The sequence below is a fragment of the Castor canadensis genome, chromosome 9 (assembly GCF_047511655.1).
Source record: "Castor canadensis chromosome 9, mCasCan1.hap1v2, whole genome shotgun sequence".
In the NCBI taxonomy this organism is placed as follows: domain Eukaryota; kingdom Metazoa; phylum Chordata; class Mammalia; order Rodentia; family Castoridae; genus Castor; species Castor canadensis.
In genome coordinates, this window is record NC_133394.1 from 13,822,749 (window position 1) to 13,839,613 (window position 16,865).

Sequence of the window (16,865 nt, forward strand, 5' to 3'; positions counted from 1 at the left end):
TCAACAGTTTCGTCTGTCCTGCATGTTTTTTTTTTTTATTGGGCACTGCATCCTTTCCATTAAGAGGGCTGCTCCTTTCCCTTTTCACCTACTGATTCTAGCTCACCCTGTCCTAGAATTTGCAAAGGACTCAGATCAAGCCAACCAGAGGCTTGATTTAGAACTTATCAAATTAGAAATTTAAGAAACAGGTCATTTCTTCTATGGCCAGACTGGGAAGATGTAAGCTGGGAACTGTTGGTAGTTGTGGTTCCAACATTGTGAGAAAAGTCAGTCTAAGGAAATGAAGTTGATATAAGAAGGAAAAAGAAGAAAATTTTGTTGGAATTAGAATGTCTGGTTTTACTACTACAAGAGACACAAGCATGCCTCTGTCCCATTGCACAGTTTATTCAGTTGAGTTGAGTTTAGTTGGGCTTTTTCCCTAAGCTACTGGGAGTTAGGTTTCTATCACTTATACTTGAGAGTCCTAAAATGCTAACTTTCCTGAGGCCCTCTAGCCACTTCCTACTTCCATTCTTTTTTCCTTCACTTCATTGTATTTATACCAACCATTTGCATTTTATACTGTGCTTTTCCCCTTTATATAGTGCCTAATCATCTGACACAATTTCACTTTTAGCTAACAGTATCTATGGATATAAATATTTAATTAATAAATTAATTTTGGTGGCACTGGGGTTTGAACCTGTGGCTTCATACTTGCTAAGCAGGCACTCTACCACTTGAGCCATGCCTGTAGCCCAAAGGCCATGTTTTCCATTGATACTGTTATGGTTTGAATATGAAATGTCCCCCCACAGGCTCATGGGCTGGATGCTTGGTCCCCAGCTACTGGCACTATTTTGGGAGGTGGTGAAAGTTTAGGAGATTGAGCTTAGTTGGGGAAGTTATTGGGGGCATGACTTTAAGGGTCACACCTGACCCTCAGTTCCCTTCTCACTCTCTGTTTCTAGTTCATCCTGAGGTGAGCATCCTTCTTCTCCAAATGATCCCCTAACCATGGTACTTTGCTTCACCATGGGCCCGAAAGCAATCAAACCAAAGACTATGAACTGAAATCTCTGACACTGTGAGCTAAAATAAATCTTTCCTCCTTTAAGTTGTTTCTGTTAACTATTTGGTCACAGTGACTCAAAATCTAACACAAACGTACTATGCTCCTGTCACTTAGATGGCAATCTTCACATCTATTACTCTGCTATTCACATGGCTTGCTGATCGATGGATGCAAATTTCATGGGGCTCCAAATTGTGGTTATCTGTTTCCCTTCTGGAATCTTATTTAATTATCTACTGTAGTAAATGGTGCCTAAGAAATATCAGGTAGTTTACTGTAATAACAATAACCTCTTTTAGGGCTCTGTGGTATTTAAGGAACTATGTTTTGCATATATTATTTTATGTAAATATAACACTAAAAATATTATTATTTCTACCTTAAATATGAGAACACTGAAATTAAAGTGACCCTTGACAGGATTTGAACTAAGACTTTACTAACTCCAAAGGTCACCTACTGTGCTGTGCTTCTGCCTGCAGTATATGTGTATGTGTACGTGTGCATGCATGTGTGTATGGTATTGTTTGATTTTTTGAAGGGAAGTCCTGGTCATGATCCTGAAATAAAACCAGTGGCCATTTAAAGCTAGTTTCATTTTTTCTTAGTAAAAAATGCAAAACAGATATAAACAAAGAATCTTCTCAATCATCTCTCCTATTATTCTTTTTTAAGAAGTTATTCAATGGGATTGTTAAAGAACTCAGGGAAGGGGAGAGAGAAGAAAAGGGAAGAGAGGGTAGAAAGAAGGGTGGACATGATCAAGCATGATATAAGCATCTGGAAATGTCACAGAGAAAGCCATTAAATTATATAATAAATGTGTGTTAATAATAAAAATATTTCTTGATACATAAAAAGAGTCATTTCAATTTTTATATCATACTAAGCTAAGTATACATTAATTAAGATAGATAAACAAATCAACATTTTCTTAATAATTACCACCTTTTGGGGGATGAAGTTACCAGGTTTAGGACACAGGTCAAAATTAATTTTTAAGATTGTTTTAGTTAATTGAACTAACTATTGCAATTCTCTTTTGCCTTAAGCTACTTCGAACAATTACCCTCAAAATACATGTGCTGGAGTTTTAGTTACTAGTTTGTTTTTTTTAAGGACTATTACTGCGAAAATAAAATAGTAGCAGCTCATTAGTTGTGGTTCACATTTTAGCCCTATATTTATGCCCCAAAAAATCTAGAAAAGATGGGGGGCCACACTGACTGCTTGCAGTGATAAAGTATGTCTGTAGCTGTATTTATTATGCTAAAACAGCTGAAAAGAACATTTGTTACATCAGTCAAATTTTTGTTCTCAAGTATATAGCAAATAACTGATTTGAGTTATTGTCACACAATGGACTAACTTTGCTTGGTTTTATTTTTCCTCTCTCCTCTCTCTTTAAAATGAAATTACAAATTATCCACAATTCAAATATGAATTTTGTACACTAAAGAACCCCAAACATAAAAAAAAAAACTTCTCTCTGAAAAGCATTATAAAGTTGGATCAACTAAATCAGACCTCACTTAACGTTGAATTTCAGTTTAGAACCAATCTTGTGAGGGCTGGGGATATGGCTCAGTGGTTAAGTGTTTGCCTGGCATGCATGAGGCCCTGGGTTCGATTCCCAGTACTGGAAAAAAAAAAAAAAAAAAAAAAAAAACCAATCTTGTGAAAGAAGGCAATTCTAGGGAAAGCATAAACTCCTAGAAGCTCTTTTTGTTTTAAATAGCTCCTCTCGATCGTGTGGCCCACCTGTGGAAGACAGTCCACTTGCAGATGGGTATACAGGCATAAAAGGGCTGCTTGGTACCATTTCTGCAAATGGTCAGATTTTCTCACATGGACCACAGAAACAGGAAAACCCTCTGATATTTTTAAAGTAGACCAACACCTTAGAGGGACTTTTTCTCCTGCAACTAATAACACAAGGATTGTACAAGTGCTTACTTCTGTACTGTGAGATTTTTCCCATAGCTCAGTTGAATTCATTTTTTTCAGATTGTTAATGACATGGAAAAGAAAATTTGACAAGTAGAAACTTTTTTTGTCTTTGGAAAACAGTTCATTACAAGTCTTAGTAGCAAAATAAATTCAAATGCATTTAAGTCATACAGGGCCATATCAGAAAACAGCAAAGTTATTGTCTTAAAGGAGAGGGCTAAAAATTAAAGGGAAATGCCTAGCCTTCTCACATCTCTGTCCCTCACACCCTCTTCAGGTTCTGCCAATAAAGAGAACAAATTAGTAAAAAGCCAAAGGGCAAAACTGAAGAGAGGCTCAGACAGTAGAAAAATAACCCTGAAACACACTATTCTACCTAAGTTGAACAGTGTACCACTGTTTTCCTACAAGGGTTTTTCTGATCTCTTTCCTATTTAAAACACGGAGTGGGCAGAATATTTTAATCCAGAGTTTTTACTGTTGTAACCTAGGAACAATAACTTGAGGTTTCTAAGTAGGTAAAGTGTTGCCATGGAGACAAAAAGAAATCTGCGGTCTTCTCCTGCATGGAGCTTATCACTAAAAAAAGGCTGTGAAGCTCAACGTATGTCTAAATAGACTCAGGCCTCGCTGAATCTTTGGTCTGCTGGTAGTCCTGACAAAAATGTTTTAAATGTCCAGGTGCATTGTTCACTGATATGTAAAATGATATAACTTCTGTTGAGAACAATTCACAAATATCATCATCAAAATGATAACTGCACATAAACTAACCCAGCAGGTCTTCTGGGAATTTATTCTACATCTGTACAGAATTTATCCTAGGATATATATATATATGTATATATATATACTGCATGGTATATGTATATATATAATATATATATACTGCATGGTACATACATGAGGTTATTTGTTGTAATATTATTTGTAGCAAAACAACCTAAATGTCCAGTAAGAAGAGACAGGTTAAAATATGGAATATTGTGCAGCCATATTGCTATGTAATGATATATAAGGTATACTGTAAAGCAAAAATAGCAAGTGTGAGGCTCAAGGCATGGTTTAAATGATAAAGTGCCTGCCTAGCAAGTACAAAGCCCTGAGTTAAAATCCCAGTACTGCCAAAAAAAAACCAAGTGTTGTAAAAGCAAAGTATATAGTATAATGCATAACTAATGGCAGAGTATTCACACTGGTTGTCTCATGAGGAGTGGAACTAAGTACCTGGCATAAAGGACTGGGAAGCAGTCCTTTTAGTGTTACACTTCAGTGCATATCTTTTAGCATTTTGGAATTTTCAATCACTTGACTATACTATCTATTCAGAAACAAATAAACAAGACTGTGCACTGACCCAGAAAAGTTTCCTTGGTTCTAACCTTCTGAGGAATACCTTATCTCCATCTTTCATCTTGTAGAAAAGATTTTCTAACATGGAAAAAGTATGTTTTGGAAGATGTGTTAAAATAGCAATAGCTAACTGAATACAGACCCTGTGTTAGGTAGCATACTCAGCTTTTTACATGTATTTTGTCATTTAATCTTCACAACTCTACATTATTGTCTCATGTTTTGAAGGAAAGCATCAAGATAACACACCTGGGATCAAGGGGCATTCAAAACTCATTAACTCATCAAAGACGTGTTGAGTCACTGTTACACTGCTGGTCTTTTCTTCTTTCAATATACTGTACCTGATTCTTCAAGGACCTTTTACTGAACATTGACACACTAAAATTGGATAAATGAGAGGGAATATATACATATTATTTGGTAACTGCTCATCTCATTCAATCAGTAAAAAACATTTGAAAATGAAGAGGTCAAATAACATTGTCCGCAGTCTTGAATTTCAGTGTAGTATAATCTTGAAGCCATCTGGTCAAAATCACACGTTATTCAACATAATTTATGAATAAATAAGAACCTTCAACAGGAATAGAATTAACCATCTTAAAAAAAAATCCTGGTCTTCTTTGGTGGCTTTGTATCTAGAGCAGATGTAAAAACATCAGTTAGCTTTGGGCCATATGCAGACTTGAAATTTTTTAGGTTCGTTGGAATTGAGGCTTGTGTAGCTCAGGTTTCACTTAGCGTTGTCAGGACTCAACTTTGGTTTTCAATGGCTAAAGATATTTGGAAAGCACCGAATGTTCAGTGCCAAACAATGCTGATTAGTTAAATATAAACAAATCAGTAACATCTGGATTACTTGCATTTTCAAAATGCAAATTTAAGGAGAAAAACTTAAAATGTCAGGAAGAACATAATCAGGCTTGGAAAAATTAAAAATTTGGGGAATAGAGTTCTTTGGGTAGAAGGAGACTAAAATTCAAAAGAAAACTTTGCCACATTACAAGAAAAATACTTTATAATACTCATTTGAATAATATATTAAAGTGTTTTTGTTTAACTGACAAAGTTTTTATTTATTTTTTATAAAATTGATAACTTCAACTGTTTTGTATGTTGATTGTTTTTTTTAGACAGGGCCTTGCCATTAGCCCAGGCTGGTCTCCAACTGGCTATCCTGCCTCAGTCTCTGAGTGCTGGGATTACAGACGTACACCACCGTACCTGGCCTCTTCAACTTTTTAAAGAGATGACTGTGACAAAGTTTCAAGTACTAAGATAACTTTGATGTTATCTTTAAAAACTCCTACCATCTCCCATATATGTGTACATATTATTTGGCAATTGCTTATCTCCCAAAAGTTTCAGGTATTTTATAAACATATTTTTCATTCAGAGTTCAGGCAGGAAAACAAAAGCCACTCATGAGAGGGAATATAGAGAAATAAATTGTCACAAACAAGTAATGGAAAAGCTGAGAAGCCAAGCAGAGGACACTGAGGCAAACCAATGGAAGCTACTGCCACCCCCTAGAACAGGAAGACAACCAGAAGGGTTTCTGGGTTTCTTGCCAAAACCCAGAAAATGGGGCAGAGCAGGGGGCACCATGGTCAAGAATATGGTACAGTCTCTTCTGTCGATGCTGCAATAGTCCAGGTTTTACTGAGTTGCTTTATATTGGACAGAGAAGTAACATCCCAGAGAATTTCCAGGGTTCTAGACATGGTCCTCCCTTCCTGCACTGTGCACTGGTCATCAATTTTCCTGTGCTAATTGGACCAGTTTCCCCAGTCTCTGTAGTTATTTCTTTCTCTGCCTATTGGTGGCAATCTCAGTTTCCAATGATGTAACTAGTATTGGTGACAGCATTCCTCTTTGAAAACTAAGTCTTCCACACTAGCATAACCCAAGTAAAAATGAGATGCCAAATATTTGATGGAGGATTACTAAGTATGAACAGAAGAGAGGCCACTCCCATTTCTATTATTAGGACTATCCCATTATTATGGCCATGGAGAAGGAGCACACCATACACTGGGAACTGGTCCAGAGGCCTAGTGTACCTTATGGCCCAAAATGTTATCTTCCAGCTGATGCATGTTGAGTTTTTAGGAAGCCATTCCTCCATTCTACGAGGCCAGTTAGTTGCTTTTGACTGATGGTTTATGTGCTAAGACTGGTGAATTCCATGAATATGACCAAGTACTGCTTTTATTTTATTTTTTGATGTAAAATTGTTTACAGAAGAAATACATTATGTGAAATATTTTGCTTTTAAATAAGGCCTTCTATGAGCCCACAGGTGGTGGTGTTGGGAGACCTCATTGCCAGCGTGGGAGGACAAATATGTATACTGAATGTGTGTCTAATTTTTTCCTTCTGTGATAGAAGGGGCTCACTATGGTCTACCTGCCACTAAGTAGCTGACTGGTAGCCACCCTCCACCACAAGAATGACATCACATTAGTGACTTAGCATTGGTTCTTGCTGTTGGCAGGTTGGATGTTCAGCAGTGGCTGTGGGTGGGTCAGCATTGTTCAGGCAAGTCCCTGTTATTGAGTTCCTCATAGATTCCATTCTTACTGCGATAGTCACATTGTATGTGATCAAGCACCTGGATGGAAAAGAATGAGGCTGTGTTAATATCTTCTTTTTGTTCTACTCTACTCTGCCTTATAATTTCAGTTGGAGGACTTTGCAATCAAATCCTGCCAAGATGTTAGCTGCCAAGTGAGGCAGGCACCTTTAGGGACAAACTCCCATCTTAATGCAGCTTCAGAGCTGGGCAAGCCCAAAAGTGTTCCTGATGGCCATTTGACTGTGCAAACATGTGCTCCAGGACCCCAAGTTAAGCATGCCCCAAAATGTGTCTGCTACCTTTCTACTGACCTCAAACTGAGCATGCTCAGGAATGTGCCTAGCCCTAAAGTGCTTTCCTACATGTATAGGCTCCTCCAATAAAATTCCCACAATTCCTTTGTTGGAAGAAGGTGTTAGTTTGGAAATAACTCTGTGCTCTCTTTATCTGATGCAGATAATAAATCTTTCTCCAGTCATTGTTTCTTGGCCATGCTTGTTTTTGGCTTTTCACTCACTAAGATGTAAACCTGTTGTGTTCAATATGTCATTCCAACTATCCAGAGACTGAAGATATAATCAGAGACAGGGGCTGCAGGCTTAACTCCATTAACTACCCCACTGCCACAAGCCTCGTTTGTGAATAAATGTAGATCATAGTGATTTCACAGGTATCCAGGGATTAGCACCAATGCAGAACAATGTCTGCTTTCTTTCTTTCTTTTGTATACTTATTTGCTCATTGTTTGTTTATTAAGCTAGAGTGTCACTATGTATCCCAGGCTGGCCTCAACTTGTGATCCTCCTCCCTCAGCCTCTCTGAGTGCTGGCATTACAGGTGTGCCTCACCATGCCAGACTAGTAATGTCTATTAATTCCCTCAAATTTGGATATTTGCTTTTTCTCAGTGCATAGTCATAATAAAGGATTATAGGTCCCTTTGAGATAGGTCCAGAAGATAATATATAAATTTTTCTGCTTTCCTCACTAGACTATAAATTCTATGAGAGTAGGGATTTTCATCTGTGTTGTTCACTGCTGTATCTCTACTACTTAGACCATAGTTAGGGGATTGAATAAAGCAATCAATATTTTAAAGCATTACCTGTCACATAGAGACAAATGCTTGTGCTACTTATTGTGACAGGACAAGCATTCTGTTCATCTAAAAGTTGTAGTGTAAGTTCAAATAAAGTCTAAGGGTAACTGGCGAGAGATAGTAAATAAAACTTATTTAACCTGTTAATGGCTTGTTATATCTCAACTCACAATGGATTCTCATAGTGGGAGATACAATGATGTGGGTTTTAAATCAATTTGAATGTCCAAATACTTTTTTTCTGTGAAATAAGTGGCTGACAATATCTCAAGGAAAAAAAAGCCTTAAAAATTCTTAAACCCTTCTCAACAGATTTCTCAGTAAATTAAAACAGAATATAGTTTTGGCCGTTGTATTATATGACCACGAGTTACTTTTAGGCTTTGCTTAAGTAAAATAACCTCATGATGTGTTTTAAATATTAAATTATTTCAACTTTCCTCAAGTCAGAAATTGTTTTAAAAAAGTGCACATTTTTCCAGTTAATAGGGAGACACGTTTATGTAATGTTTATAGATTACACAAACAAAAATCCCCCTTTCACCGTTTAATGATGCATGTCTTTAAGCATTCTTTATTAACATGTTATAATTATAATTATATAATTATAATCTCTATAGTTCTAAAAATTCCTTGTTACAGGATCTGTAGGCTGTTTCCTTTTTTTTCTGTATTATAAATAATGCTTTATCATCCTCAGACATAATTCTTTGAATGTATCTCTATTCTACACGTTTTGGATAGAGTCCTAGATGTGGAATTAATTAATCAAAAGATACAAACATTTAAAACTTTCTTGCCACATTGTCTTATCATTTTCTAGATGTGCATAGCATCTTTTACTTCCATTGACAGCAGTAGTGTGTCTCATCCCGTTCCCATCAGCATGGATTTTTTTTTTATTTTGATAAAATATACATAACATAAAATTTGCCATTTTAACCTTTCTTTTTTTTTGGTGGTGGTACTTGGGTTTGAACTCAAGGACACACTTGCCAGGCAGGTGCTCTACCACTTGAGCCACTCCACCCTCCTCCCCGACCTTAACCATTTTTAAGAGTGTGGTTCTGTGGCACTTAACTATACTTCCATTGTTGGGTAACCATCACCATATCCATTTCCAGCCACCTTTCCACTTTCTGTCTCTATAAGTTTAATTATTCTAGGTATTTTTCATGAGAGGAACAATACAATATTTTTGACTATTTTTTTAGACTGACAATGACGTCTTCAAGGTACATCCATGTCATGTCGTGTCAAAATTTGCTGCCTTTTTAAAGCTGAATATTGTTCCACTGTATGCACAGATACTCATATGTATGGATGTTTATCCATTCATCTGCTTCTACCTTTTGGCTGTCTGGCACTGAACTTTTGTTCATGTGATTTTTGTTTTCAATTATCTTAGGTCTTATGGCCGTATAATTTACAAATTATTCCCTCTACTTCAATCCTTCTAGCTAATGAATTGGCAAAGAGCACCAGTACCAATCACATATACAGTCATTCCACAGGATTATTTTTTTTTTGTGCTTCCAAAGAGCTGCTTAAAGACAATCCTGAATTATAATTTAGTATGACTTAATGAATTCACATGGAAATTCTAACTTGCTATTGTACCTGGCACACTCATTTTTAAAAGCATCTGAATTATAGATCAAGTATGAAATGTGAGAAATGTTAAATATTCTTTGATATTATACATAAACCACACTAACATGATTTTTGGTAAGTAAAAGGCAGCATTTTCAATACAGGGAATTCTACTTAAATTGGTAGTAGTCAAGACCAAAAATGTAGATATTGCTTCCTTATCTTCAATATTGCCTTTAACAGGCAAGTGATCACAAATCGAAATACAGGTGAGTCTTGCTTGGTTTTGAGACAGTGAAGGGAATTTCTCAGTATTTAAATATTATCACACATCCAGTTAAATAAATCTAAAGATAAAACCAGTCATTACTAGGTTTTGAGATTGCATTTGCCATCTGAGAAAAGTTGAACATTACTAATCAAGTCAATAATATCTTTAGAAAGGGAAAACAGTGACAATATTCATTTAACTGGAATTATTTTTTTAAAAAGACCACATTCACTTAACTACAAGCCAATTTTATTTAAATCAGGACCGTCCAACAAAAATATTCTGTCAGCCATTCATGATCTGAATTCTGGTGTCGTGAGATTAAATGATGGCACACATGAAAAATCTATGAGACATTTCTGTTTTGTAATAAATAAGGCAGTAGTTATTACTTGTTGGTAGCTTTTTTGAGATAAGCTATCAAGTGTGCCCTTTCTGCCTTCTTAATGCCAGCCAAGATCATTCTTTTTCCAGGGACATACTGTCTGGGAATCTCCAAATTCTCCATCAGTGTGTTCAGGTGATGACTTTGTTCTTGTTGGCATGTGTGTAAGAAAATGCAGTGGCCTAAACCATCTTGCACACAAACATACCAGGGAGATTTGGCCCAGTCTTGTGCTTGCCTGCCTTTTCCACAGTGTGGCACTGGGCACACTTGTGAACAAAAATCTTCTTGCCTTTCTCAACATCACCCATCTTTAATTCCCTCTTTTGTTGCTATCATGACGAAGGAAACTGCTCAAAAGCCAGACACCCTACTCTCTCCTGGCATTGAATTTTATTTGTATTTATTTGATTTATTGCAGTACAGAATAAATACACTACAAAGAGAGAAACATTTTCCCTTTGCCCTCTGGAGGCTCACTAGAATAAACAGGCATTAGACAGAGTAATAGGACAAAAGATACACAAATTTATTAATATACACTGGGAGAAATGTAGCATGGAAGTCAAACACAGAGTATGAAATGCAAAGAAAGGTCAAATGGTCAAAGTTTAAGTACTCACTTCATAAGGGAGAGGGAAGGGGGTGTAGACAATTTGGAAGGACAGGAAATTATTTTTAGGGCAGGTGAATAGGTGCAAAAGAACAGACATTGGCCTGGGACAGAGTTTCTCTGGGCTCTAGCTATGATATTTGATTTTCGTGGTCCTGGGGTTTGAATGCAGTCTTCACACTTGCTAGGCAGGTGCTCTACCACTTGAGCTACTCTACCATACCTTTTTAGTGATGGGGTTTTTGAGATAGGGTCTATTTGCCCAGGCTGGACTCAAACCAAGATCTGATGGTAGCTCCTGGGTAGCTACGATTATAGGCCTGAGCCACAAGCACCCAGCTCTAGATATGTTGTTTGATTTTCAGTCTTCTTGACTGCGATATGAGCTTAATCTTCTCGGGTAATAAAATTTCAGTAAGAAGACTGAGAACCATTGTGCTTCTCTGGGACAACCCCAGCAGGTAGATAAGGGAATTTGACAGAAAGCATCCCCTGCACTGAGAGGAGGAGAAGCCAGGGAAGATCAGAGGGTCCTTGACTGTGAGGCAGTGTCTAAAACCTCTCAGTGTGTCAAAGCAGGTATGTGAACAATGGTTACATCTATTTCCCCCTCATGAGTAGTTATTTCTATTTTCATTTTGCTTATGCTAGATTTGTTAACAGCAGCGTCATTGACTTTAATATATATTATATGGAATTAACAGGAAAAGATTAAGTTAAGAACATATATCACTGGTGTTTGTATCCAAAGTGAAGTTTTCTTTTTGCAATTTGTCACAATTGCCTTTAGGTGGCATTAGATCCTTGGCGAAGTGTTACAGAGCTTTTTGGTGTGTGTGTGTGTGTGTGTGTGTTGACAGTCTGATGGATTTGTAATCTAATCCAAATGTTATTTGGGGTCTGGAATGCAGGATAAATGAATATACACACTGGACGTCCTGAGGCCTCTCCCAGTATGCAGGCTGTATTGTGACTAAATTCGGTCCTGATTTTTTCTATAGCAAATTCTCTCTAGGTCTTTGGCTTGGATTAGATAATTTTAGAACAAAAATCCTAAAAATGTTTTGAAGCTATATATGAGGTCTTCAGAAAAATGGAGATAATTTTCTGTCCCACCCATGGAAAGAATTTGGAGTGAAGGAGGTTCTTTCATGCATGTAAGGAGTCACTTGCACTCATTTTTCTGAACCAATGGGCATCAAAATTTACAGTTCTGCCTGGCATAATAGAAGCCTAGACCAAACATCTAACAACGTAGAAGTGGAGAAATTGCTCCTTCCTCCATGGGGATATTTGGATTTTTTGATGTGAAGAAGCAACATTTGTATTCTGTTTTGGCCACTACATCCAAAGTTGATGTTGCTAGAAGACAGTGTTTTGTTGTTTTTAAATTCTCAGGCTATATTGGCCCCTTTCAAAGCTGCTTTATTCTCAGGGAAACAATCTGATCCTAGCATATTTTTCTTCACTGTTATGGGTCTAGCTGAGACTTGAGGAGGTCAAGGGATTTGCTCAGGTCTCAGTTGATGACCTTGTGGCTCCCCTCCTCCATGCTACTTTGGAATCAGCTGGCTCCAAGGACTTTGTTTTGTCTAGTCACTAGACCACACTCTCTTCCAAATGAAACCAAAGTACCACTGAAAACAGGAAGGAAACTCTTCACCTTACTTGATTGTTTTTGTAAAACCTTCTTTTAAGGTAAAGAGAGGGGGACAAGAAGAAGAGCCGTTTTCCTAGGCAAGTGGCCCCACCATTTCTTCAGTAAATTATTGCTGAAAGTCCTGTGTCTGTCTATAAAGATCAATGATATCTGTGACGTATTTGGTAGTACTTTGAACCCTTTCACAGGAAAATGTGTTTCCATTATATCTAGTCTGGAAAGTCAACAGATTTCAAAAACTTGGTGTGTCCAAGGTGCCATACATTTGTTATCTCAAATAATATTTATAATAACCCACACTAACTTCAGGTAAGCACAACTATCTCCATCCTATTGGCACATAACTGGAAGGAAGGTCAGAAAAATTTTTTATATTGCTCATTGCTAGTAAATGACAGAACCAAGATCGTGGGCCATTTCCATTGATTACAAGGCAGATGTAGGAGGAGTTTATTTAAGCTTGAAAAATATTTGGGTTGCCTGCCACAAACTGACATCTTTTGAGTCTTATAAAATCCCCACTTTTCTCTCCTTGATAGTATAAAATTGCAATAAATGAACTTTAGACGTTGACAATTTTTCTTTGCTGTGGTTATATCTTAACCATTATCAAAAGCATTTAATAATTTTCTGCTGAATTTGTGATTAGTCTATGTAGAGGTTTAAGGGATTTGGGGGTGATCAAGGGAAAGGATGGCCACAAGAGGCAGTAACAAACTGGTTTAGTAGATGGTGCTTGGCCAGGGTTGCCTGAGAGGGCAAGTCCTCATAGCCTTGAGGCAGGCTAGAATTAGGGAAGGTTTGGGATACACAGAAAAATGTTGCACTTCAGATTGACCACGCTCTTGCTCAGGGACCACCCTCACTTGGCCTGGGAACCATCCATGCCCCTCCCCACTGATTGATTATTGGATGGGGATCACCTGGTTCTGCCTTTCCATAGATTAGCATAAGTTTTAAAGCACCTTAAAGCTCGGTCTCTTGGCCTCCAAATCCTGCCGGGGCCACACCATGCTCCTCTTTGTATTTTCCTTCCCTAACTTCCACCCACATGTCCTGCCATGGATTCTTCCCACAGGACATAAAGAATTTGGAAGTCTTCTGATCACAGACTGCACCAGTGCCATGTCACAGCCTCACATATCCAGAGGCTTCACGGCCAGGGAGAAGACTAAGGGAACACCATAGGACAGTGCTATCTGAGGGAGACGACATGGCGTCTCTGGGTCAAAGGGCATGGGAGGGCAGAATGGGCTTGAGCCTTATAACTGCAAGGCCCTGTCTTATGGGTGGGTTGCAGCTGTTGGGTGAGGTTTTGCCAGGTATGCAAAGCAGGCGGGCTCTAGGGCTAAAAATTATATTGGTCAGGCTATTTTTAAAATAAGTGGATGTGTAAAAACTTGTTTGGTGCCAGTCAGCTTTTGAGCTAATGGGTCTGCAGGGGAAAAAACAAACAACCTAGAGCCAATATGCCTTCTTTGGCTCATTTATGCAAAGTCTACCCATGGCACCATTAATTGCTCTGGGAACAAACAACAGCTTTATTTTTTTGGCAGTACAAGGGTTTGAACTCAGGGCCTTATGCTTGTTAGGCAGGTGCTCTACCACATGGGCCACATGAGCCACTCTTCCAGTGCTTTTCTTTGTGTCGGGTATTTTTGAAATAGGGTCTTATGAACCATTTGCCTGGGGCTGGCTTCAAACCATGATCTTCTTGATCTCTGCCTCCTGAGTAGCTAGGATTTACAGGTGTGAGCTACTGATGACCGGCAAACAACAGCTTTTAATCATGATTTTCTGATTCAACTAAACTAATAGTTTATGAGTTCATATAACTACAAGTTTTTATTCACTGATACTTGTATACAGAGTAAACATTAGTTATAGTGAAGGAAAGAAAGTATGCCTACCTTCAAATACAATTTTATTCCAAAGAATAACATAACATATTCAAATGTTTCCACTTCCAGCCAGAATCACCTAAGGATTCATGTTTACCTGCTTCTTATCTTCCTACCCATATAGGTTTGAACTATAGAAGCATTGGTGAAAAGTCCAGTGGAACTCCAGATTTTCTTCCCATCTTGAAGATACATGTGTATTCATCTTTAGTTTATGAAGGCAATTCTTACTTTCATTTGCGCAGTTACTAGTTTCATTGGAATTCAAAATATTTATGACCCATGTGTGAACAGCCTGTAGGCCTTCTGCTGCCTTGCCCCTTGGCTCTGACATTGCTGGTGCCTCCTGGCAGACTCCTGTGCTCAGACTCACCCAGGCATTAGCCTCTGTGCCCCAAATTCCAGTGGATACATAGCAAGTTTCCCTGAAACTCTTAATAAGTTACTAACCTCTGCATCATGGTCTTATCATAGCTCTCAATCTGTGCACATGTAGGGTTCTCCACTCTCAAGAATTCCATGAAGGGGCCTGAGTCATGTGTGGTTCAAGTGTTAGAGGGCTTGCCTAGCAACTGCAAGTCCCTGAGTTCAAGAATTCCATGAAGGAAGTCTCTTGTCAAATGAATCTCTAGGCTCTTGGGAAGCACTGGTTGTTGGACCACAATGGCCACCTCCACAGTGATGGGTCTAGTTCTTCTTCTTGAATGAGGAGGCACTTAGCCCACCAACCCCAACCTTGAGCCCTCATCTAATACTCCAAGTGTGTTAATCAGCTTTCCATTACTATGACAAAACTCTTAAGAAAAACCAACTTTAAAAGAGGAAATGTTTCTTTTGGCTCATGGTTTCATCTCTGGCAGGTTGGCTTCATTGTTTTGGGGCCTGTGTCAAGGAAGAACATCACATTGGGGAGTATATGTTGGAGCTAAGCTGCTCACCTCATGGCAGCTGGCTAACAGAGAGGAGAGAGAAAGGAAGGGGCTGGAGTCCTAATGTCACTTTCAAGGGCACAACACTAGTGACCCAACTTCCTTCTACTAGGCCCCATCTCCGAAAGGTTTCACCACCTTCCAATAGCTCCTCCAACTGGTGACCAAACCTTCAACTTATGGCTTTTAGGGGACATTTAAAACCCAAATCATAACACCAAGTTTACCAGAAGCATACTGTTTGTCATCCTACTATCTCTATAGCATGTTATCTACTGGAATAGAAGAATTCTACTTAGGTAGAACCGGGGGGAGGGAAGTTATCTCTATGAATTATCACAGTTACTCTTCATGAAAACCCTAACAAGCAGGAATTATTTTTGCCTTTTCTTATTAGCCAATACACTAAAGGTAGGCATCTCTGCCTTTGATAAAAACAGGGATTCAAATTCAGATCTGTATGACTTTGAAATATGGGCATCAAAATTAGTAGCATTCAAAATGTATCAATATGTAATCATTTCATTTTCCAAATAATTGCGAGATAGAAATAGACCAATTATGGATGGAGAAATATTTGCAAAAGTAACAAAAATATATCTCATGTCTCCATTTATAATGCAATTTTAGTAGTCTTAAAACAATGTTATTTTAAGGAAATTTTATAGCTACATCAACATTTCAAATGTAAAGGATGATCTCATTTGTTCAACAACTAAGTGTTTTCTTTTTATTGGTGAACATTTCATTTAGAACAATGATTGTTGTAACACTGGGACTTGAACTCAGGGCCTCACACTTTCGAGGCAGGTGCTCTACCACTTGAACCACTCCACCAGCCCTTTCTCTTTTTTTGTGTTGGCTGTTTTTGAGATAGGGCCTCGATTTTTGTCTGGGCTGGTCTTTCACCATCATCCTCCTGAGTACCTAGGATTACAGATGTGAGCTACTGGCACTGGCCCCAGCATATTTTAAAATGCACATTTGGTAAGTTTTGAGACATACAGGTATCTATGAAATCATTGCCACAATAGAGGTAGTGAAAATAATTACAACTTTTATTTTGTTTTTTGGGTTTTTTTTGGTGGTACTGGAGTTTGAACTCAGGGCCTCACACTTGCTAGGCAGGCGCTCTACCATGTGAGCCATTCCACCAACCCTTTTTAAACTACAACTTTAAACACCCTCAAAAGTTGTCTTGTGCCTTCATTGAAATCCCCCCATATAATCACCCATCTACTCTCTGTCACTGTACATTAGTTCTGGGCTCTATGTAAATGAAAACATTTAGTATATACTTTTTGTTTGACTTCTTTGACTCAGCATAATTATTCATCCATGTTCTTGTATGTATCCATACCTTATTCTTTTTTTTAATTGTTGAGTAGTACACTATTGTATGGATATATTACAACTTGTGTTTCATCTCTTGATGGACTTTTGGATTGCTTCCAGTTTATTTGGGGGTTTT

The 16,865-nt window shown here is 38.0% G+C and overlaps 1 pseudogene; it reads right to left on the reverse strand.

Annotated features, from left to right (window-relative positions):
* Window positions 1–10,294: 10,294 nt before the first annotated feature.
* LOC109697630 (cytochrome c, somatic pseudogene) lies at window positions 10,295–10,604 on the reverse strand (annotated as a pseudogene).
* Between the last annotated feature and the right edge of the window lie 6,261 nt (window positions 10,605–16,865).